This window comes from Anser anser, assembly GCF_964211835.1.
Source record: "Anser anser genome assembly, chromosome: 5".
Classification (NCBI taxonomy): Eukaryota; Metazoa; Chordata; class Aves; order Anseriformes; family Anatidae; genus Anser; species Anser anser.
In genome coordinates, this window is record NC_139725.1 from 49,533,904 (window position 1) to 49,556,619 (window position 22,716).

Here is a 22,716-nt window from a genome sequence, read left to right on the forward strand (position 1 = left end):
GGGTTGACAGTTAAATAAAACTTACTGACTCAGCTTACCCAAGTATCTCTGCAGAGGAGTTGCCACATTTGACAACACATCAGTGTGGTGTTATGCTCCTTGAGGAGCTGAATGCATCTAGATAGAAAATGCTCTTCATTTTTCTGCTGGCATCTAGGCAATTTTCATGGGGATTTTTCTTAAACTTGCTGCTGTTCTTGGTCACACTCTTTGTCAGCAAAAGGAGAAAAGGTTTGTCAATATTGCTGCTAAATGCAGATGTCTTTCCCTTGGCCTGAGTCCTGGTTATCTGGACTCTGTAGTAGAAGAAAGGAAGGAGGAGAGGAGGGGAGCAAAACTAATATTATTAGCTTTGCTTGCCTGTGCCCAGTAACCAAAAAAGACTGGAAAGCTACTCACTGCACCAGTCCAGCTGTTACCAGGGGCTGCCACATGAACCATGGATGTTGGAGCAGTGTAATGCCATAGTGGTAGCTCTCCTTTTACTGGTGACATCTTTAAGTCATCTTTAGTCACCTCTACAAGGTGGGCTTATTTGATACAGAAATAAGTGTGTTCCCTTTGTGAGACCTGCTGGACTAACCTGCTTGCATGATTCCTTTTGCAGCAAATCTCTGTTACAATTCCCACCTCAAATGTAGTAAATACTTGTTCCATTGTGTATCCATCTGAAAGGATATAATGAACACTTGCCTGAAACTGGGGTGACGGCTTGGTGCCATACTGTGAAACCTACTTAAGGGTCTATTCTCCTGCACTCAAGCAACAGAATTTCATAGACTTCCACTAGTCTCTTCTACATTGAAATGAGTGTATATAATTCTAAACACAGTATTGTTATGAGTGCTTCTCAATAAAATGCATTGAGCAGAATAGGAAGCCTTTTTATAAAAAAGATGTTTAATGTGTTTAACTGATTATTTCTGTAGCTTAGCCAAATGTGGACTTACATTGGGGTGCAAGGGATTAATCATAATTTCTAAGCATCCAAAGAAGGTGTGAGCAGAAGCGATATGATCCACACCTCCTCTAGTATCTTTTGCCTTTGATATTGAGTGCAAGGCCATGATTAGAAAATGAAGGACTGAAACCTGAGCTCTGATTATTAAAAGGCCCTTGGGAATCATCACTGATAGCCTAAATGTAGTTTCCTATAAAGATGATAAAGCAAAATCCTAACCCTGCTATATAAAGAGAGGAGTCTGAATAGCAGGGCAATTTCTTCTTAGTATGGCACCAAACAAGAACATTGTCTGGGATCTGTGATTTGGGGAAGAACTATGAAGCACTAGGCATGGTAAATATGCTTGATCAAGAGATACCCTGTGATAAAGTGGATGTGTTTTTAACCTCATGCAACCACAGGATACTAACCTGAATGCAAGGGTAACTGGATGGAATTACATCAGCTGTCTTAGTTAAAAGATACCATTAAACAGCTCTAATAATGCCACTGGTCTCTACAAATTCTGTGATTCCTGGTAAGTATGGTTCTATGATAAGCCTTTTGTAAGTCATGACAGGCAACTGTGTGCCTAACTGCACTCCAGAGTTGTTCATCAGTCTGAGGAGCAGCCAGCAGCTATTACCAGACAGTACACTGCCTTTAAATAATTTGATTCTTTTGTTCTCTCACAAAAATAATTGAAAGACGATGGAAGAAATCAGGAAATAGTCACTATTCATTGAAGAAACTGTGGTTTGGCTGCCATTAAGAAATGGTTGAAAATTAACTATATTAAATAAACTTTTGTCTAATGCCAAGGAATTGGGGTCAAGCATTTCAGTGTTCTACCAGTTTTAAAAATACATGCAAGAAATCCTTATATTACAGAAAAATCTATCTATCTATATAGATTTGACATTTATGCCACAGGATACCTTGATGAAACAGTTGTCAGCGGCCCTTGATCTTTTGTATCAAATCAAAAGGTGTGTAAACTCCTTGCAATGAAAGAATTCCTCTGACTCTGTGTTTCTTGAACTCCAATATTTGGCAAGGATGTGGAGTGAACTTAAACATATGAAGAAAAACAGTCCTCCCGAACAGGAGCACTGCAGCAGAAATACAGCTGTGAAGTATCAGAGCCAGGGCATGATTAGGATTCAGTGAAGCCAGAATCAACTGATTTGTGAGACTAAACCTTTTCTGATGGAAAGCCAAAGATGAAAATTTTAAAACTTAGGTTTCTGAAAAAGACTAAATAATCAGTTCTTAGTTGTATGCCCTGTTTGAGAAAGAAGTTGTACATTAATTTGTTTGCCAAAGGATAGTGTTTATAAGAAATCTATTTTCAGAAACATCTAAAGCATCTTTAATCAGAAAATCACTTTGTAATTCCTGACCCTTCTGCTATATTTAGACATCTAAGAGGATGACTTTTTCAAATGTACTAGGCAAAGCCATGCATAAATTTGATGGGAATTCATTGTTGGTACCTTTCATGATTCTCTCTCCCCCTTTCAAGTTCAGGATAAAATATAATGCTATGAACTGAGTGCTGTCCATTTTAACCAGAAGACAATTGTAGTGATTTTGATGCCCTTTGTGCTATTACAAACCACACTTCGGTATCCTTTTCTGAAGAATATACATAATAGTTGGGAACAATATAGCTTACGTTCTGAGGGGAGGGTTACAATCCACCAGTGAAATTCAGCACAAGAGTGCCATTACTCCAGTCCCTTCATCAAACTCTGGCAAGTTTTGCTTTTGTTATTATAGGACACATTAGGCAAGCCAACAGCCTTGGATATCAGCTGGATTTCCTAAGGAAAATAAAGTTGAGGTGGGTAGGTGTCTGTCTTTTGATTCACCTTATCTGGCTTTTTAATCCATGTCCAATCCATGCAGCCTGTGTGCCATGGTTGACATGGAATTTAAATATGAATTCCCAATGTGATTTTTCACGTATATGGAGGGGAGAGACACTGTTAAAGTCTCCACTGAGAAGGATTGCACTGTGAAGCCCCCAATTTTATACAGCAGAGAATTCACACAGGAAAAAGCAAACATGAATTTCCTGCAATTAGAGCCAACTTTGCTCAGAGCTTGTGCCTATTAGACATGAGATACACCAACTACAAGGAACAAATCCCTAGGAATTTGTGCTTTCTTTAGTTTCTGTGTTATAGAACTAGTCTATTAGTTTTGAGCAGTAAAACACAGATTACAGTTGTGTTTTCGTTCTCTAACAAAGGAGTTGTTCCAGCTGATGTTTGCACAGTTGTATTTGAGGAGAAAGTAGCTGCTAGCATAACTGGAGCAGAACGTGGGCAAAAGCCCCATGGGAGGTGAGAGCCCAGGCTGTAGGGGGTCAGGACCATGCTGAAGGACCTTGCCAAGGAGGGATGGTAAAGCGTGGAGAAAGAGAGGCAAGAAAATGAGTTAATGACCTTAATGAAATAAGGAATAAATATAGATGCTTAGGAAGAGAAACAAACAAACAAACAAGAAAAAAATAAAGAAAAAAATAAAGAAAAGGAAAACCAACACTGAAAAGAGAGAGAGAGAATGAAGTCTGGTTTTTAGATCTTTAGATCTATGTTGTACATCTGAATTCCCTGGTACCAAGTTGTCCAGTGAAACCTCTTACCGTTGTCTTTCCTGGGTGGGTTCCCTCTGGAGGGAACAAGGGCTGAGCTTTAGCTTCAGCTTCAGTGTGCCCCAGTGGGTGTTAACAATTTCTAAGAAGTGATTGACAGGCACAGGCAGCTGATTTGCTTTCATCAGGTAATTTATATTTGGTCACTGGATAGCTTGGACATTTTCTGTAGACACACCTCTCATTATGAAGGCTTTCTCTGCAGTGGTGTCTAAGGTAGCTGTGAGAATGCTTTTTCTTAATTCACCACCCATTTTGCACACTAGTACCAGACCATCCACACCCAGACATGTTCACACAAGGAAGAAAAATTTGAATTAAAAAAAAAGGTGTTTATACTTGGTCACAGTCAGTTTCAGTCTTACGCTGTTACAGTGATCATCAGCCTCTCAAGGACACAGAAATGGGTTGATATAATAGAGAGTGGATAAGCTTTTATTCATTATTTACCCAGGTTTTAGATTTGTGCACATGCCTCACAGCAAATATGAGGTTTTAAGTTTCCGTTACTGTGGTCAGATTCTACTTAGAAGTAAGAGGAGGAAGCAAAAAATAACTCAAGTGAACCTACATACTGTTTAAAATGCGTTAGTCTTAGCTGCCAGAGTTGCAGCGAGGAAACCAATTATTTCAGAGAAAGTCCAGTCTTGCTAAGCCTCCGGGCACAGCAGACTCAAAAGCTTGGCAACGCTTTTTTTTTTTTTTTTTTTTTTGGTTGCATTTGGTTTGGTTGTTTTTCTTTCAGGTACACCCACTCCCCATTTCATAAAGTAACTCCAGGTGGGTGAGGGGGTGAAGGCAGCGCAGGTAGGAGGCAGCAGGCCAGCCTCCTGGGGCCTCCTCCATCCCTGCAGGGTGTCCCTGCAGGCCTGTCACCTTCCTGGGCAGCTGCTGTGCTTTCCTCTGGCCTACACCAGAGAACGCGTGGGGCAGCCATGCGCACCAGGGCTTGCAGACCTACAGGGGAGGTCATGGCGGTGGCTGGCACGAGGCTGAGGGGTGATGGCTGCCCCGGGTGCCACACGGCAGGGCCTGTTCCTGGCCACGGCACAGTTGCAGCCTGGCAGCCTCTTGCAGAGGCTCAGAACTGCTGCCTCGTAGGAAATGCTGCTTCCCACCCGGTGTTGCCATGGCAATGAAGAAACAGGCCCCGTTTTGGGCTCTTTTCTTGGCAGCAGTGTCTGAAGGGAGTGGCCGGTGCGTGGGTGCGTAAATCAGCCTTGCTCCACACACTCACACTATAATCCTGTACGTACATGTATATAATTACTAGTTTTGCTAGAAGGCCCTTACAGAACCTGATTGAGGAAAAACCTAAACAACTGACATGAACCAAAGGCACAGGAAGGCAACTGAGTTAGGGGAAATCCAGATTAAAAAAAAAAAAAAAAGTCTGATGTTCACTGTTACATCCAATGCAGTGTGTGGCTCCTTCCTGGGCCGCTGACTGTGCAAGGAGCACAGAAGCCAGGTGCCAGCAGAGCAGTGCTGGTGTGGAGGCAGCCCCGTAGCTGAAGGGGTCCCATGGAGCTCCCAGTACTCCCAGAAGCTCCTTAGCTGTGTGCAGGAAAGTGCCTTCTGAGGCGGGGGGAAGGGTTGAGGCAAAATGGAGGACATGCTGGTGTGCCAGTGATCCCTCGATCCCTGCAGCTTGCCTTGCAACATTCACATGCCTAGGGAGCTTACAGTTTTCAAAAGGAGATGCATCTCACCACACTGAGGAAAAAGCAGCAAGAGTGATCTGCTCCAATACCTTGGCTACATACAAGTGTATGTAAACCTGTCACATACACGAGTGACCTTGCAATAACAAAGCAAGTTGAGCTTCAATGGGGAGGCAACTGGAATAACATCTGGTCCGCAATGCAGAGACATTTTCTCTTTCCTAATGCTGTGCTGAGGTTTGGCATTGCTTTACACTGGATTACTCCAAGGACTTTTCTGATTGAGAATATAGTGAGCCACACATTACAAGATGGATTATTTTGCCTTTCTTCAGGTGATAAATTGGAAAGGTGATTAATTTTTCATTTATTCCAGCATAAATCAAGAGCATCCTGTTGAAGCTGTCAGAATTTTACTGATATAAAACTCTCCAGACTTTTTGGCCCCCAAATCAGTACCAACACTTGCAGTTTCTGTTGGATAACATTCACCTCATCTGAGACATTTGACTGAAGTTTTCATGTTTTCATTGTTTAATGTGTCTCAGTAGACCACTTGCAAGTCACGTGACATAGGATTAGGAACTACTTGTAGATTTGAGAGCCACTAAAATAAAGCCATAAAATAGGAAAGAAGGTTGTCAGCTCCTATGGTAACAGTAATCAATACCACGTAAACTTGATTAATTTAAGCTTAGAAAAATAGTGATGGTATATATTGCAAAATGAAAGCTATCCTTTTTCTGATGCTTGTCTTCTTTATAAATGCAATTTTCTTACAGCCTACCTGTGAAATACCTTCTCAGAGATGTAGGCTTCTATTAGGTAAAACTCTGCAGCTGTTCTAGATTCTAGAGGAAGAAATAAGATAGACAAAATGGAATTGTTCAAACTGGAATTTGGCTGGAATTGTGGCTAAATCAGGTGGCAGAATAAGAGAGAAAATTAGCAAACTAAAACAAAAAGGAATTTTAAGGAAAATGAAATTTTTTGGACTAACTCAATGTATTATGCTTCTCAGATGTTGCTGACGTCTCCAAACTGCAGGAGGAGTTTCCATTCTGTTCATGGAATTCCCTTTATAGCAAAGTGAATTTGGGGCAGTGGGACCCTACTGTTCTCGCCTTAAATTTGAACATCCTTGGTCTCACTGTAGCATGGATGCATTCTTAGTGTTATAATTAAAGTCAGAGTCATTTCTGTGGGAGTGTGTGAAATAACATGCAGATATGTCAGTTCATATTTAGACTACTACTAAAATTCATTTTGTATGCCCTTGTGATCATTTGCACTAGTCATTGGTTATTTCTTCCACCTAGCTGAGCAGTATTTGTCGCTTCACTGGCTGATCTGTTTCCTATGTAGGATCAGGTGAGGATTTGCCTTTTATAGCAGAATTGCCAAGGTAAAGGACAGCGTGTCCTTTTTCATCTTCTCCCCTTATGTCCTCACACTGTTACTTTCAAGCCTGAAACATACTGCTGCCTGTTTAGCATAGATCACCCAGAATGCACGCGTTCTTTGACAGGTATTTCTGTGATTCCAGGTTTACCATGGTAGCAATGGACACCACAGATGTGTGTGTTGAGTGAGCCCTTACTTGCCTGGATGACACAGTGAGGAAGACCTCAGGGCTCTCTACAGTAGAAGTAGAGATAAGCACTGAGCAAGAGTCTGGGCAGGACTGAATTGGGACCTGAGGGACCTGCCAAGCTGGAAGCTGATACCTGCTAAATCGCCGGACTGCCAGATAGGTAAGGGCATGAGGGGTCTGGACAAAGAATTCAGAAGACAGATCCAGCCCAAAGTACAGCCACATAAAACAAGCATAACTCCAGTGAATTTGGAGGCAATAATTACTTGCCTCTGAATAATGGCTTTTAAATTTTTTAGATACTGACTGTTATTTACCTGGGGCAAAATACGATTCTCTATCATTGTGCTGAGCTCCCATTGCAGATCTCAGGGCCAAGTTTAGCTTTATACTTTTCTCTCTTTTTCTCTGGAGTTTGCTCTCACCTTATCTACAGAATAATCTAAATTTACTGGAGCTTTATCACCTGCTTCAGAAAGAAACACCTCCTTTTTCTCATTGAATCTGTAAGTTAAGTAGCAGTGAACTCCAAACAGCCAGGCCAAGCTGAATACACTTGAGGCTCATATAGTCAATATGTTGATGTATCTAATAATTAAAAAATACAGTAATGTCGGTTACTGTTCCCTGCAGAGTTTTAATTTTAGTTTAATGCTGTGGAACATATAAACTAAACTCCTTCATAGACTCACTTTGCTTCTTCTGGGTTTCCAGTTTTGCTTTGATACATTTTTTTGATTTTTTTTTTAATTGTAAAATATTTACCATGGGGAGGGTGGAAACATTTTAATCATTCAGATTTTTATTAAGAGTCTTTAAGTTGAAAACCAAATGCACATTTAGTTGCTTGGAAGTCTGTTCATTACCACCCAGACTGTAGCACTGTAAGTGCAGCTCACTATGGCCCAAAGAGCCTTTTTGTCTAGGCAAACAGACCTGGGCTTGGACCTGCAAAGGTAGAGGGATGGGAAAGGACCATGGCATACAAGGCAGGAGGGGCATGGGCTGTATCAAATACCTCAGGATGCCTCCAGCTTCCCTCTAGATGCACAGTAATCAAATCTCGTTTAGTGACTTTGTAATGTTTGATGTTTTGTCAACTTGAACAGTGACTGTATGTTAACAAGGAAGTGGAACTGAGCAGTCTAGTTTTGTTTTTTAGACATAACAGAGAAACACCATAAAGTAAGCAAGGAACCAGTATATACAGCTACACTTGTTAAGGTAATTATAAAACATACCCAAAACTGTGCCCTGTGGAATCTATGATCTAAAAGCATTCAAAGTAAATTGTGTGTTTAAATCTGGTGATCTTGATCTGGGCTATTTAAGGGACAATAAGTTATATGATACCCCTGTGTGGAGAAGAAAAAAAAAAAAAAAAGAGTGTATTCCATTTTAATAGCCTGATACCTTGTGTATTGAGGGGCAAAAATATTTTGGTAATTTTATATTCACAATATCCTATTAAACTAAATGGGAGCCTCACTCACTATTTTTCTTGTTGCTGTTCAAATTGTTTTATCTTCTCTCTGCAACTGGAACACCTCCCTCCCACATGTGCACACCTCAGTCACTTCTCTGATTCAGTACCTGAACAGTCTAGTTTGTCAGGGTGAGCCAATTCTGGCATATTCATCACCATTTGAACCGTCACTGAAAGCTGACTAATATTTTGTGATGCTTTTTAATAATGGCAATGAGATTTCTATGACAGGTTGTCATTTCTGTTTTCTCACAAGTAATTAGTCTCCCATCCCCTTAAACACAACATATAATATTTGTTGTTGTTGTGGTTTTTTTTTTTAATATTCAAATTGGTATGTTGTTTGAGCCACTAGTAGAAGCAAAAAGGGCAGTTATCTTGAAAGCATATATTTCAAAACAGTTAACTGTTCCAAAGAGACCATCACATTGCTGTGTGTAATACAGCATATCAGAGAGACAGGGCCTTGAACAGGACGCAAGTGTCATTTAAAAGCTACCACATAACAGGATAAAACCCTATTAAATGACCTTTCAATTATAAGGCAGCATGGTGGTCTCCTTGGATTACACATGGATTCTCCACAGTTGTGCTCTCCAATCCTATAAAAAGTCAGTCAGTGTTTTTTACTTTGACTGGAGTTTTTACTGTGTTTTCAGAGTGTGCTTAACTTCACAGAACACAAAACTTTAGGCATTAGTTCTGAACCTGAAGGAAGTAAGCTAGCTGTCAGTGGCCTAAATGAGAAGAGCTAATTATAAAAGAATCCTCATCAAAGCAAGGGTTCCCTAATCAGTTTCAGAAGAAAAAATTCATCTGAACTGAGAATATTAATGCTTGCCTCTGCTCACAGTCATGGAGGTGAGCTTTACTCCCACTCACAGAGTATCTCTATGGCAAAGTAAGTGGGTAGTCATAAGCAGCAGTTAGAGATGCAAAGTATTTACTGGAGATTTGGCTGTAATTTTTGGGAATATTTGCCTTGTCTCTCCCAAGTGTTCCTCTTCATTGCCCTTCACATTTCCCATGCTCTTCTCTTTGAAAAACTCTCCTGGATAAAAATTGTCTCTTGACACTCGCATTTTCCAGGGCAGTGCAGGATCTCTCAACCTCCTTCCCGCTTCCACACTGACAGCAGCTGCCTCTGGTGTGCAGACACATATGGTAACTGTAACTCCCATTTTTAGTGTCATTATTAAGTGTAAACTTAGAAGAAACTACAGATGCAAGGAAGGAAGAGAGAGTGTGGAATTCTCTGCTGAAAGCACAGGCAATGCTGTTGAAACAGGAGATTATTCATGTTTGAGCAGCATCCAGTAGGCTGCTGACTTGGCCTCCTTGCAGAAAGAAATATTGAACCTTTTCTGAGTATTAATTATTCACCACTGCAGAGTGATTTAAAACACATGAGAATTCTCTTAGCAGCAGTCCCTAATAAATATGTATTCTGTGAAATCCTGAGGCAGTTATATTGATGGCAATATTTGTAGAGATTTCAGTGGGTTTAGAGTCTAGTCTGGACTAAATGTAGTTGAGATAACATGGGCATCAGTATCTCCAGTAAGTACATTATCATACTCGGGATTTGTCATAAGTGTGTCTTACGTCCTCTACCTAAATACTCAGAAGGCTCACATCTTTACTGCATGCAAATGTGAACTAAATCTTACATAAAATCAGCTTAGTGGAGTTATTCCTGATTTACAATGGCATCAGTTGAATCGGAACCGAATCTTTAAAAATATCTCTGTAGAGTTCTTTGACCATTGTTCAGAGTATTGTAAGAGAACCACAAACAAAGGCATTTCTTACTGAAAGTTGAACAGATGTACTGACCTGTTGCAATGTAAACACAAACACCTTACAGCTGGTACACATTTCCTCAGACTGATCTTCAGTCTTGGGTACAGAACAGGTGAGATGAACAACATGAATGGAATGTTTTATTTAATCTTTTGACTTGCTGCATCATAGAGAATTACTAGATAGTGTGTTGAGTGACAGTTCTCTTAGAGGGATAGTCTTGAGAACATTTTAACACTGATAAAATGGTGACTAACATTTCAGAGCTGTTACAACACTACACCTGCAGAAAGGCCACTCCTTGGGAATCAGTCCAACAGAGGGAGAGTAAGCTACAAGAGCACAGAAGGAAAAAGACCTAAAGAATGAAGAGAAAAGATCTGGTGAGTAATCCTAAATATCTGTAGAAGTAGAGTAGTCACTTCTCCCTGTTGTCAAAGCTAGTCAGTATTTGCAAGAGTTAGTTATCCCTCTTTGTTCTCTGACACTGTTCAGTGACTGCCCTGGCATCCCCAAAGCTTCCCCTGCATTTCATGCAAGATCAAAGTGAATCTGTGTAAGAAATTAAACTGGGGTTTTGCAAGATTAGTCTAATTCTCCTCCTGTTGAAACAAACCTCTCCCTCCCCAATCCCTCACACCTCAGAGAGCCAGCCTACTTCTAATTCATCAGCTGGCCTGTTCATGGCTGTCTGAATTGTTAGTTCTTCATTCTGCATCCCTTGTTGCCACTTAAGCAGCGAAGGAATATAAATCTCACTAAGGGAAAAGGTGGGGGTATGAGAACAGTACTGGAAGAAAGAAGTTCAGGGTGTAAGTTCCTAGCAGTCATGCACTTGAGTTTGTCCTGAATGACTGTCCCGTATAGTGTTTGTAGGGCCTGGCACTGTTGGAGCCTGCTGTCTTTGGGATGTGGTATTTAAAATCTCTCTCTCTCTCTGACTTTCTGGCTTTGCATGTTCACAGCTGCAAAATCAATAGGCTTGGTGTCCTGGTCAATTTGAAGAGTGGTTATCTGGTTTTATTTTGTTTATCTGACTACCCTCCTTACCAATTTTAACTGGAAGAAAGCTTCTTTTCTTTCTCTTCTTGGATTTCTTACCCTAAAGTGTGATAGTAATCCTCAGTGCATATCACTGTAGATAGGGATGTTCCAGAAAAGGTAGATTTCAAATCTTATATATATCCATTACTGTGCAATTCATCTATCATTTGTCAGTGGATAGGGGAGTTCCCTTCAACCTGTTTGAGCTTTACCATTAAACTGGAAAGTAAAATCTGCCAAAGAGTTTAGTTCTCAAGGTTTTTTCTGCTTTCTTTTTTGTTGTTGATGATTATGTTTTCTTAGTTCTTGTGTTGATATTGTGTATGAGAAAGACAAGGAAATTTCTAAGCCCACAACTTCTGAACTACTGATAGAAAACAACAATAACAACAATAACAAAAAGCCATCCTGAATACAATATAACAGTGGCCTAAAAACTGCTAAATAAATTCATATCAGTGTCTTTCTCAATGGAACAGAGAAAGTGCTTTCAACAACGGTTAAAGCTATTGAAACTGATCCTGTAGCAGTGAGGCCTTAAGCTATGGACAATGTCACCGTCAGTCATTTCTGCTATGAAAACATCAGTCATTTGACAAACAGAGACACATTAGCATGCTTCAGCTAATGAGTTGTCAGTGCACTACTTTCAGACAGTGTCCTTATGTTTTGCTTCCCGAGCTTTCAGTTGGATTTGACTGCATAGCCCTACTATTTATGAAGTTTTCAAAATCACTGGAAATAGACTGTCCCTATTTGACATCATATTCTTTGAAGTTGCCTAATGCATAGAAGTATGTATTTCTCCAGTTAGTTGAAATAAGTTCTGTTATCCTGAAATATCTACTGATTGGGCTAATGGCTGGGAAACAGTAACATTTAACCTTTCTGAAAGGTAGCAAATGATAGAGAGGGGACTGGGGCCTTTATCAGCTGCATAGGACCTAATAGGAAAGATATCTGTGAGTTTTCCATTTTCCTTTCTGTGGCATGCTTTGGCTCTGCCCTGCCACCTCCAGTCTTAAGCAGTAACTCAAGTATCACGGCACAGTTGGACCCCAACATTGTTAACAAACCTGCCACACCGTGCTGCTAGGTTAGTCCTTTGGAGGCTGTTGCTTCACCATCACACAAACTCTGACACCACACTGCAAGGTGAATAGTACTCAGGTGAGGGTCATAAATTAACAGGGTTGCTACAGATGCACAATAATGAACTTGTTTCCCTTTATTAGTCTTTGCAGCTGAGTGCTAACAGACCTGCCTCTTGGCTGCTGTAGTTTCTTTTGGGGGCATTGCAGTATTAAGTATCAAAAATACGTTCCTGGCAATGTTTCAAGTAATAAACAACTTTATGAGGTCAGTGAAGCACTGTTCTTTGCAAACAGTTATTTGACAACGTGGACAAGGGCAGTGCGTGCTGTCCTTCCTTACCTGTGACCCAAGTATGGATACTGAAAGGAAGTATTTAGAAAAAATCTGATAGTAAGCAGAATTGACTAAGATTGATTATCAGTAAATAAAACATGGAATTAGAAAAATATCTTCTGTAAAAGTTTTTGGAGCTCCAAAGACCCCCCCCCCCCCAAAAAAAAAAAATCAGATCATGATTGATGTAGACAGCAGAGCAAACTATACAAATATAGGTTTGGGTGGAGTTCTATAACTCATAATATTCCACTAACCAGAAAGTGCAAATTATAAATGCTTGAGAACAGACTCTATATATAGCTATTCAAAATGACAGCTGAATAGTTACCTGGGAGTCCAGGCTGGAAGAAGGTATGCAGTACAATATATTAGATTAATCTGATTATAGTCTGCAAATAAACAAATGGACCAATGAGGCTATGAAGGATGAAACCTCTTCATGTTTAGATGAGGATAATGCAGCAATACAGTGCTGAGTGACATGGTAACTCTGACCCCCGCTTCATAAAAACTTGTTGATGATAGCACCAGAGTAGATGAAACCAATTAACAAAGTGGTGAGTCAGATGGTGTTTACGGAGGTTATGACTGGGTCATCTCATCTTGATCATGATAATGAAATACCAGGTATGTTTTCAGTAACGTCTTCTATTACAAGAATAATAACATATCTTTAAATGCATTACTTCCGCAGAGTGGGAAATTACATTGACTGTCTCTGGAAGGAGAAATGACTTGGTGTGCCAAGTTCAGTGCAGTAGGGCACTACCCGTAAGATAAGCAAGCTGAAAAACTCTATGCATGTACATAAGGAGTATATTACCTTACAGCATACCAGCGAAGCATGCTGTTGGATTTAGCTGTTACTCACAAGTCTAATTCCCTTTCAGTCCTATAAAAGACTTAGTGACATAGGGCTGCATTTTCAATGTGTACCAACTGGGATTCCATGAGGATGATAAAAGGTACACACCTCAGAGAAACTGATGATCAATAGATACTAAAAATACCACACGGGATTCTCATAGGAACCGTACCACTTAACCCCAGCTATTCCCTAGCTAGTCTTTTGTTCACCTCTGGCCAACTCTGTATTTATTCTGCTTCAGATAGACCTTCCTGTAAACAAATAGAATATCACAGATACTTACAACTTGAAGAATGTGACCACAATAAATTTTTAGTATAGTACAAGGGAGGGGAACAGGGAAGAAGGAGGTTTCTTCTTTCTGTAAATAATAGATCAAAATAGATTGGAGCCATTGAACTGGGGCTCTGATCTTGATGAATTAAGCAAAATTAGTCAGGTCTGTAGCTAAATGAATCTTGAATGGGTAAATCAGGCACTGAAGGAAACAGTATTGGATCCTTTTTCCTTTGATTCAGTTCAACATGTTTTTAAGGGGTACCGCCATTCAAGAGTTGCTGTCATTTAGACAAATAACAAAGTAGATGAAAAATAAAATGAAAGCAAAGTCTTTCCTCTCTGAGAGTACAGGCACCTGGCTTTCTATTTAAGTTCTCTATACTGTGCCTTGGAATCTTCACCAAATTCTGATTTATACTGTTAAATGCCAGACTTGTTTCACAGCCTCAACATTTCCTGCTCTAAAACCATGATGCAGTGCTGTCTGAATAGCCAATAGAGGCTAAAAGGAAACTGTGTTTAAAGAGTGGACAAAAACATGCCTATGTGCATATAGATTATAAAGCACTTTGAAATAAAACCTGCCCTGTAACTGGAATTTACTATTGCATTAAAATTTTGTTAAAGCATACAAGTACTCACAGTCTCTGGAATTAGGTGAGGATTGGGTATTTGTTGAAAGCACTTGGTTAATAGATTTCAAAATTTCAAAGTAGTTGTAGCATGACATCCAGTCTTTGGTTCTCAGAAAAGAAATCTAATATTCAAAATATCCCTGCCATGTGTAGTATGTATTATTTCTGAGCATATCATTCAGCCTGGCTAGATCTTTATCTAGTTAATCCTCTCTGCAAAATCTTTAATAAGAAATGTCATCTGATGAGTATCTTTTTTTGCTTGTGCTGAGTCAGTTTCTTCCAGGTTAGTTTTATATTCAACCAATAATTACTGTCTGTATAGCTGCAGTTCAAACTAGGGTGGTTGTTAATGGTGACTGGTCAGTCAAGTAACAACATTGCTGTGCCTACACTAAAGGAATATTCATTCAGGAGCTGCCGTGTGGCACATATAGTCATTCTTTTTATTTGTGCTAGTAACTACCACATGACCTAACCTTATCTCAGCAGTAGGAACAATACACATTCATTGGAATTTCACAATTCCCTGAAACAAATATGCCGGTAAACTATTCATCATGTTACTAATAGTCATTGAATAGAATGGAAAGGTAACGTGCTTTGTGTATGTCTGGCAAGCCAATGTTAGAAGCTGTGTAGGAATGGTGACTAGTTCCTCCTTGATTTCTTATAAGTGTGACTTGTTAACTCTTCTGTGGATTAGATATGGAATGGGGGAACCTTGTTGGCGGGTTCTGAAGGGACAGAGGAACATAAAAATTACCACAATAGATTATATCCACAGGCTGTCTAAGTTAGCATCCTATTTGTGACAAACTCTTGTATTAGGTATTTTGGATAAAGGTGAAGATGTGAGAATTGCACTGTAGGCAAATATGAGTTTAAACCTTACCGGGATTTTTATTAGTTAGATATTGGCATAAAAGGTAAAACATGACTTTAATCAAAAATCCACAAGAGTCCTCACCCTAGTTAAATTTTGGAGATAAGTAATTTAACATTGGATAACTTTAATGTGGTTTTAAAAAACAGATTCTGAGAGGTGGCTTCAGGAGGCTTTTAGAATGCTGTGCCATAGACTGTGTAGGCAAGGGGAGGCCACTGGGAAGGTGGATGAAGAAATGACTGACAGCCAGTGGGAGCAGTGTTATCCATTCATGTGTAAGCTAAACAGGGGAGACCTTCACTGAGCAGTGGGCTTTAAAAAAGCTGATTGAAGAAGCCCTTCCAATTGTAAATCACAAATGAAAATTGACACTAATGCTGCATATTCAGAAAGCTGGCATTGGTGAGAGACTTATGTTGCCTATTTTCAAATGAAAGAGGTCACTCCTTTACTCATTTGTTTGGTGTTTGTCATAATAACTGTAATTACGAGGCACTACTGTGATAATTTAATGTAATTTAGCACATAATTAGTGAACAAAAATCCTACATAATAATTCTTTCATGGAGCCATGCTACTAATAAACAGTGGCATTCAGTGACATCTTTTCAGTCAATCGTGTTATGTGGGATGCACCGTTCATATAGCCTATAGTATTTTGACTTGTCTTGCTTTTTTTTTTTGAAAAAAAAGATGAGCACAAGTATCATAGCAAAATTACTGAAATGAGAGCTGCAAAAAATGCCGTGCCCTTTGGCAAAGAACACTAACATTCATTACCCAGTGAGTGCAGCTAAAAGAAGAGTGTTCTCTGAAAGCTTCATTGTCCTTGCCACGCTTCGCTGATACTCAATAATGTCATTGCTACTGATTTCAGGGAAAAATACTTCCACTGATGGGAATGGAAAAATAATTTCAATAGGCTTTTCTGGTACAGAGTCCTCTCAGTTGATCTCTAATACAGGAAACAATTTCTGATGTACAGTTTTCTCCTCATGTACAGGAGGAAAGGCTTGAGCTGAGGTGTTTTGTATCTACTGTGCATGCACGTCACAGAAAGCTCAGACAATGCAGTTGACACACGCCAGAATCACAGAGTTGAAGTATAAGAACCAAACAAGCTGTCTTTTGAAAAACTCCTGTTTGAAATGTTGATATGACTATGTAAGCAATTCTTTGTATATCTGTCTTCTCAGGGGATCAAATATCTGAAGCTGTGTGTTTTCCAGAGCTTATCATCTTTGAGGAGTGACTTAATGCTTTTAAATCAGATTTGGAAATGCAAAGACTTCATTAAACTCATGGTCCAAATTCTTACAGAATAAGTAGACTCGACTGACTATGGGCTCTGAAATTACAAAGTTCTTTTACTCTGTTAAGGGACCATTTGGTCGTAACATTGATATCCCATATGGATGTCACGAGCATTGAATTTCTAAGTTATTCTTGCAACAATCAAGTATAATTTCAACTCGATCGAAACATCTCTTCTAGACGTTCAAAATTCTTAGGAAAATGTTAGATGTTGGAAAATCTACCACTTTCCATAGTAGTTCTCTCCTTACTCCTTGCTTAAAACTTTTTCTTTGTTCTTCATTTTAATTCATTGGACTGAGATTCTAATAGTTGATTCTGACTGTACTGTATTTAGTAATGTGAAGAGCCCTTTGGTACCTGGTTTCCTTAGGTATTTTTATCCTAGAATCAAATCAAACCTCTTTTTTTTTTTTTTTGATACATAGACAGAGCTCTTTGGGTCTACTCAAAATAATTTTCTGTGGACCTACAATAATCTCTGTGGCTCTTTACTGTACTATCCTGAAGAGTTCTCCTTAAAATGAGGACATAAGATCTATATGCAATTAGTCTTGCAACAGTCTTGTAAAAAATATATCCAAAGGTAGCTTCTGCAGTGTGTTCCTGATTGTGCATCCAAGGATTGCCTTAGACTTTTTATCACATTATTCCCTTGTGATCTCACATTCATTATTTGTCATCTTTGATACATAGTTTCTTTGTAAGGATTGTTCTCTGGAGCAGTTCTCTCATTCTACTTTCTTTACAACAAGATATTAAACTTATAAACACTTTTCCTACAGGAGTCTGTACCTGAATATTGAGTGGAAAGAGCTGTACAAATATTCAAATTCACAAAACCAAAGGGAGTAATATAGTTGTTAACCAGATGTACAGTAAAGCAGCTGCATTTTGTGGATAGATCTTTGAAGTGACTAACTCACCCAGGCACAAATGAGTGAAATGAGGAAACTATAAGCAGATACGCACCTAGGTTAGTACAGCAGTTTAAGAAAATGTGTGCCAGCTTTTGGAAAACATGAGTAACTTCCATCTTTGTTTCTAAAATCCAGGGGTTCTACCAAAGCGAGCATGGAGCATTTGCTTGTAGCACACACACAGTGTAGCATATGTACAGCAGCACATTTGGGATCTTGGATGTCGTAGGCCCCAGTAGTCACGATTAGAGGAAGAATTAGAATGCTGTGTGCAGTTACAGGGGTGTGACTTCATTAGGGTCATGGAGATGTGGTGGTATGGCTTACATGTCTGAAGTGCTGCAGTAGAGGGATACAGGCTTTTTAGGAAGGATAGATTGGGAAGATGGGGAGATGGAGTTGCCCTTTTTGTGAGAGAACAGCTGAAATGTGTTGAACTCTGCTTTGGGACCTGTCAGGAGCCAGGCAAGAGCTTACGGGCTAAGGTTACCCACTGGTGGTACCCACTGGCCTGGATGCTGTTGTAGTGGGTATCTTCTGTAGACCTCCTGATCTGGTAATAGACCTCATGAATCTGTTTGCATATCTGCTTATGGTTTCTTCTAGTCCCATAATTTATTTCCTTGATTCAACCTGGTCAATTATTCACTTCAAACTTCTATATATGAGAAGTAGATGAGACCTTCTTCAAACAACAGAAAGAAGCCTCAGATTCACAGGCCCTGGTCCTCATAGTAGGATTTAACTTCCCTGATACCTGCTGAAATGATAATGCAACAGGGCTCAAGCAATCTAGGAGATTTCTTGAGTGCATTGATGACAACTTCTTGTCACAGTCAACTGAAGCACCAACAGTGAAAGGTGCTCTGCTGGGCCTGTTACTTACAAACAAGGAAGAACTGGTCAGGGACATGAAAGCTGGACAGAGCCCTGGCTGCAATGACCACCAGATGGTACAGCTCAGGCTCCCAGGAGGAGGCAGCAGGGCAAAAAGCAAGACAACAGTCTTGGATTTTGGGAGAGCAGACTTCAATTTCTTCAGAGATCTGTTTGGAAGAATCCCATGAGATACGGCCAGAGAGAGAAGAAGGGCCTGGGAGAGCTGGCTGACACTGAAGGTGTACCTCAGGGCTTAACACTAGGTCCAATACTGTTCAACATCTTCATTAATGACCTGGGTGATGGAGTAGAGTGCTCCCTCAGCAAGTTTGCAGACGGGGGCTTGGACTAGATGGTCTTTAAGGTCCCTTCCAACACAAACCATTCTGTGATTCTGAGGTACAAAACTGGGAGGAATGGTTGTTACACTAGATAGTTGCACTGCTTTTCAGAGGGACCTGGACAGTCTGGAGATCTGAGCAGAGAAGATTCTCATGAAGTTCAGTAAGGGGAAGTGCAAAGTTCTGCACATGGGGAGGATTAACCCAATGCACTTGTACACATGGGTGGCTGATCAGCTGGAAACCAGCTTTTCCAAAAAGGACCTTTAGGAAAAAAAAAAAAAAAAGAAAAAAAAAAGGCTAACAGTATCCTACACTGCGTTAGTAGTGAGGAAGGGAGGAAGATATGGACATACTGGAGTGAGTCTCTTACAGGCCACAAAGGTGATTAAGGAACTGGACCAGCTTGCATACGAGGAGAGGCTGAGAAAGCTGAGACTGTTTAGCCTGGGGAATCTTGTTAGTGTGTATAAGTACCTAATGAGTGGGAATAATGACAAGGGAGCCAGACTCTTCTCAGTAGTGCTCAGTGACAGGAAGGGAGGAAATGTGTACAAATGGAAACACACAAGATTCCATCTGAACACAAGAAAACAGGTTTTTACTGTGAGGGTGGTCAAACACTAGCACAGGTTGCTCAGAGAAGTTGTGGATAGCAGATCTTCTGTCTGTGAAGATAATCAAAACCCAGCTGGACATGGTCCTGGGCAACCTGATGTAGCTGACCCTGGGCAGGTTGGACTAGATGATCTAAAGAGGTACATTGCAACTTTGATCATTCTGTGCTTCTGAGATAAATATTATTTTTAATCATGACCTTCCAAAACTGTGGTCCATCATTTTACTTAAAGAACTAACTTAATGGGATTGACTTGAAAATGTCCATCAGTGATAGGATTTAAGTTGATAGCATTTCACTTGCCAAATCATCTACCTCAGTCTAGTCAAACCGTGGGGATTTCCACAGGCAAGATTATCCTGTCAGCAGTAATTCTCAATACTATGCTAGAAGCAGGCCTGATTTGTCAACCTAAAGTGTTTGTTTTATAATGCTTTGTACTATATAACACTATAACTGCAAGAAATTCTGCAAGAATTAAACCTAGCAGTATTTCTAAGAAAGATGATTATTTATTTCCATTTTATACAGGGAGACTGAGACAGAACAATCAAGTAGCTTGCCTATCACTGTGGATGAACAGTGGTTTTCAAGTGAAACCTCCAGTCCTTTAACCTGATCTAGGCTTTAGAAATAGCAAAGATCTCTGGAAATCTGTAGCTGAATGGAGCACCTGCAGCTAAAGTAAATTTGGGGAGAAAGGGAAAAGATATGCCAGGAGTAGGGTCCTCATAACCAGATGTTGATTGCTTTAAAAAAGAATGGGGAGAGCACCATATTTGCCTCTGCACTGAGATCTTATTATCCTGCCTGAGTACTAGAAGGATTCAAGTTGCTAGTCCCTCCTTTCCACAAATCCGTTTTCATCAGCTCTATTCAAAATCTTTCATTCTAAAGCTGAACCCTCATGGTCCTTCCCTTTCTATACCAGCCTATTGCATGGGGATGTGGTTAATCCCCAAGCCCTTGACCTTTAGTGATTTGTACCGCTGTCAAGATGCATTATACAGCTTTCCAAGCTGCTCTGCACTACAGAAGAAAATGTCCACAGTAGGGTTCTTTTGTTTAAACTAGCATGTAACAGGCATCAGTTTTATCATGCAAACAGTTTTATTTTTCTACTGGGGAACATCTCTCCCCCCCAGCCCCTTCTCTAGAACAATTTCAGGAGGAAAAACATAGCTGAGAAAGTAGAGTAGGTGTAGGGGAGCTGTCTGCAATTTGCAAACCAATGAAGATTATGTTAGTCCTGCTGGGACAGAAGCTGAGACGAAAATATGTGCTTAGTATTAATACCTAGGAAGATGATGGCTTGATTTTTCAAAGAAAAAACATAATTTCTAAAGCAGCCCGTGGCTTTGATGAAAGATGGCTTACTGGGTTCATAGGATCATCTGTAAGGCACTCAGAGACCTTGGCTCTACCCTTCGTGTTTTTTGGTTATGGTAAGGGGTAACAACTAGATGGTATTCTTCCTTTATCCACAGAGACAAAGACAGCAGATGTAGCAGGTACACAGTCTCCTATCCTCAGTATTCTTTCATTCAGAGATTTAACCGTAGGGTAGCAGGAAAAATTTCTTCTCCCTGCCGATTCAATTCTTCTCTCTTTGAGGATTTCATCACGTGTTTGAGATGAACTAATGGGAATTTTTAAATGAACTAAAAATAGCAACTCATTTCACAACCATCAGTGATGACTTTCAGCCTTCAGCCTAAGCTGCATTGTGATACGGAGCTGACAGAGGAGAAAGAACCTGGATATATTAGAAATTCCCATAAAATAAAAGTGAGTGCTAAAGAAAGAGTTTGCTTCCAAGTTTTGCCACGTTCTGCTTAAGAATGCCATTCTCATAACAAAGAGAGATTTCATACGAAATTTTCTAACTATTGCTTTTAGGAATCAATTTCACACACCAGCTTATCAATAGGAACATGGTAAAGGAGATTAACATCAGATACTTTAAGAGGATTGTATCCTTTAACAATAATTTTAGCCATACGTGGACAGCAATAACCTTTAAATTAACTGGTGCAACTCAGGAAAGAGATCTTTGGGTCATAGTGGATATTTCTCTGAAAACTGCAGCCAGCTCAATAGCTGTCAAAAATGTACATTGATGTGTATAGAGCAAGACCCAAGAACAAAACAGATTCACCACTGTAGAGATCTACAGGTAGCTAGTGGCTGGAGTAGTAGTCATGTAGGAGTGTCTTGCAGTAGTGGTCGTGCTACCCCACAAAGGGAATCGCTGGACTCAGGAATGTGCTAACAAGGGGACCTGGGGTGATAATACATAGGGAACAGCTCTCTGCATGGAGAATCAAACAGCCTCTGTTTCTTTGTTTCTTAAAAGAGAGATGACTGGGGTGGAGTTGATAGATTTGATATCACAGATGTTGTGGAGAAAGTGAGTGGGAAATGCTTATTTACCTTGCAATACAAGTTAGCTAATACGATTTTCCTTTGATAGATACAAAACAAACAAATTGAAGTCAGTTTTCCCAACTCACACTGTATCTCCACACAATATTCCCTCTATTAAAACTGTTGAGGCTTATTGCTATGAACTGTAGTAGAGTTCAAAAGTTCACATTGGTTCAGAAAGTGATTAGACAAATTCAAGAAGGGTAGGTCTGTCAGTGCCTATCAGATATCAAAGCCTGGCAGCAGCCTCCAGCTCAGAAAGTTCCTAAATTGCTCATCGCTGAAGCAGGGAGGATGTTGCTGCAGAGGGATTGCTCTGTCCACACCCTGCTTTGTTTTTTCCTGAACATCCTCTCCTGACAGCTGCTGGAGACCATAAGGGCTAGATGACAACCTCTAGTCAGACCCTATCTATAGTTACCTATCCAGCTTACCACCATCTTAAATGGGTCTATAGATGTTAACGTCCTGATAGCTTGGACAAAAATTCGCAGCAACACGAGCACAAAGTCTTCAGTGACACATGCTGGTGATTTGCACTTTTCTATCGTAACAAAGGTCTTGCTGTGATTTCTGCACAGTGGCACAGCTGTACTGCGTGGTTCCCATTTCAGTGAGATTCTTCTCTACACCCAAGTGTTTTGTAATCATACTGCAGGGATTTCTAAACAGTGAAACAATAGTTTTCTGGGTTCCCTGTCACTGCTGACCTACCCACCAGCAGAGATTTTACCAGTTTCCATATTCCTAAAATCACACTTCCCTTTGTAGTTTTTTTAATAGCTGGGGACTCTGATTCAGCAGTCCCTTGCCAGTCCCTTGCCTTCCCTACTTCCGTTTATGCAAAATAAATGTTGTTTTCAGGAAGGAGAGAACTGCCTGCGAAAGGGAGAGGTATGACTAATGAGGAGACAGGCA

General features: G+C 40.1%; 1 long non-coding RNA gene across 2 annotated transcripts in view; it reads left to right on the forward strand.

The window, feature by feature from the left end:
* The first annotated feature begins 1,778 nt into the window (after positions 1-1,778).
* LOC310900632 overlaps positions 1,779-22,716 on the forward strand; it is a 79,759-nt gene continuing 58,821 nt past the window's right edge. For both annotated transcript variants that reach the window (XR_014585285.1, XR_014585286.1), the window contains exons 1-3: positions 1,779-7,023; positions 8,026-8,087; positions 10,417-10,535. This is a non-coding gene — a long non-coding RNA (uncharacterized lncRNA). The remainder of the gene's footprint in view (positions 7,024-8,025; positions 8,088-10,416; positions 10,536-22,716) is intronic.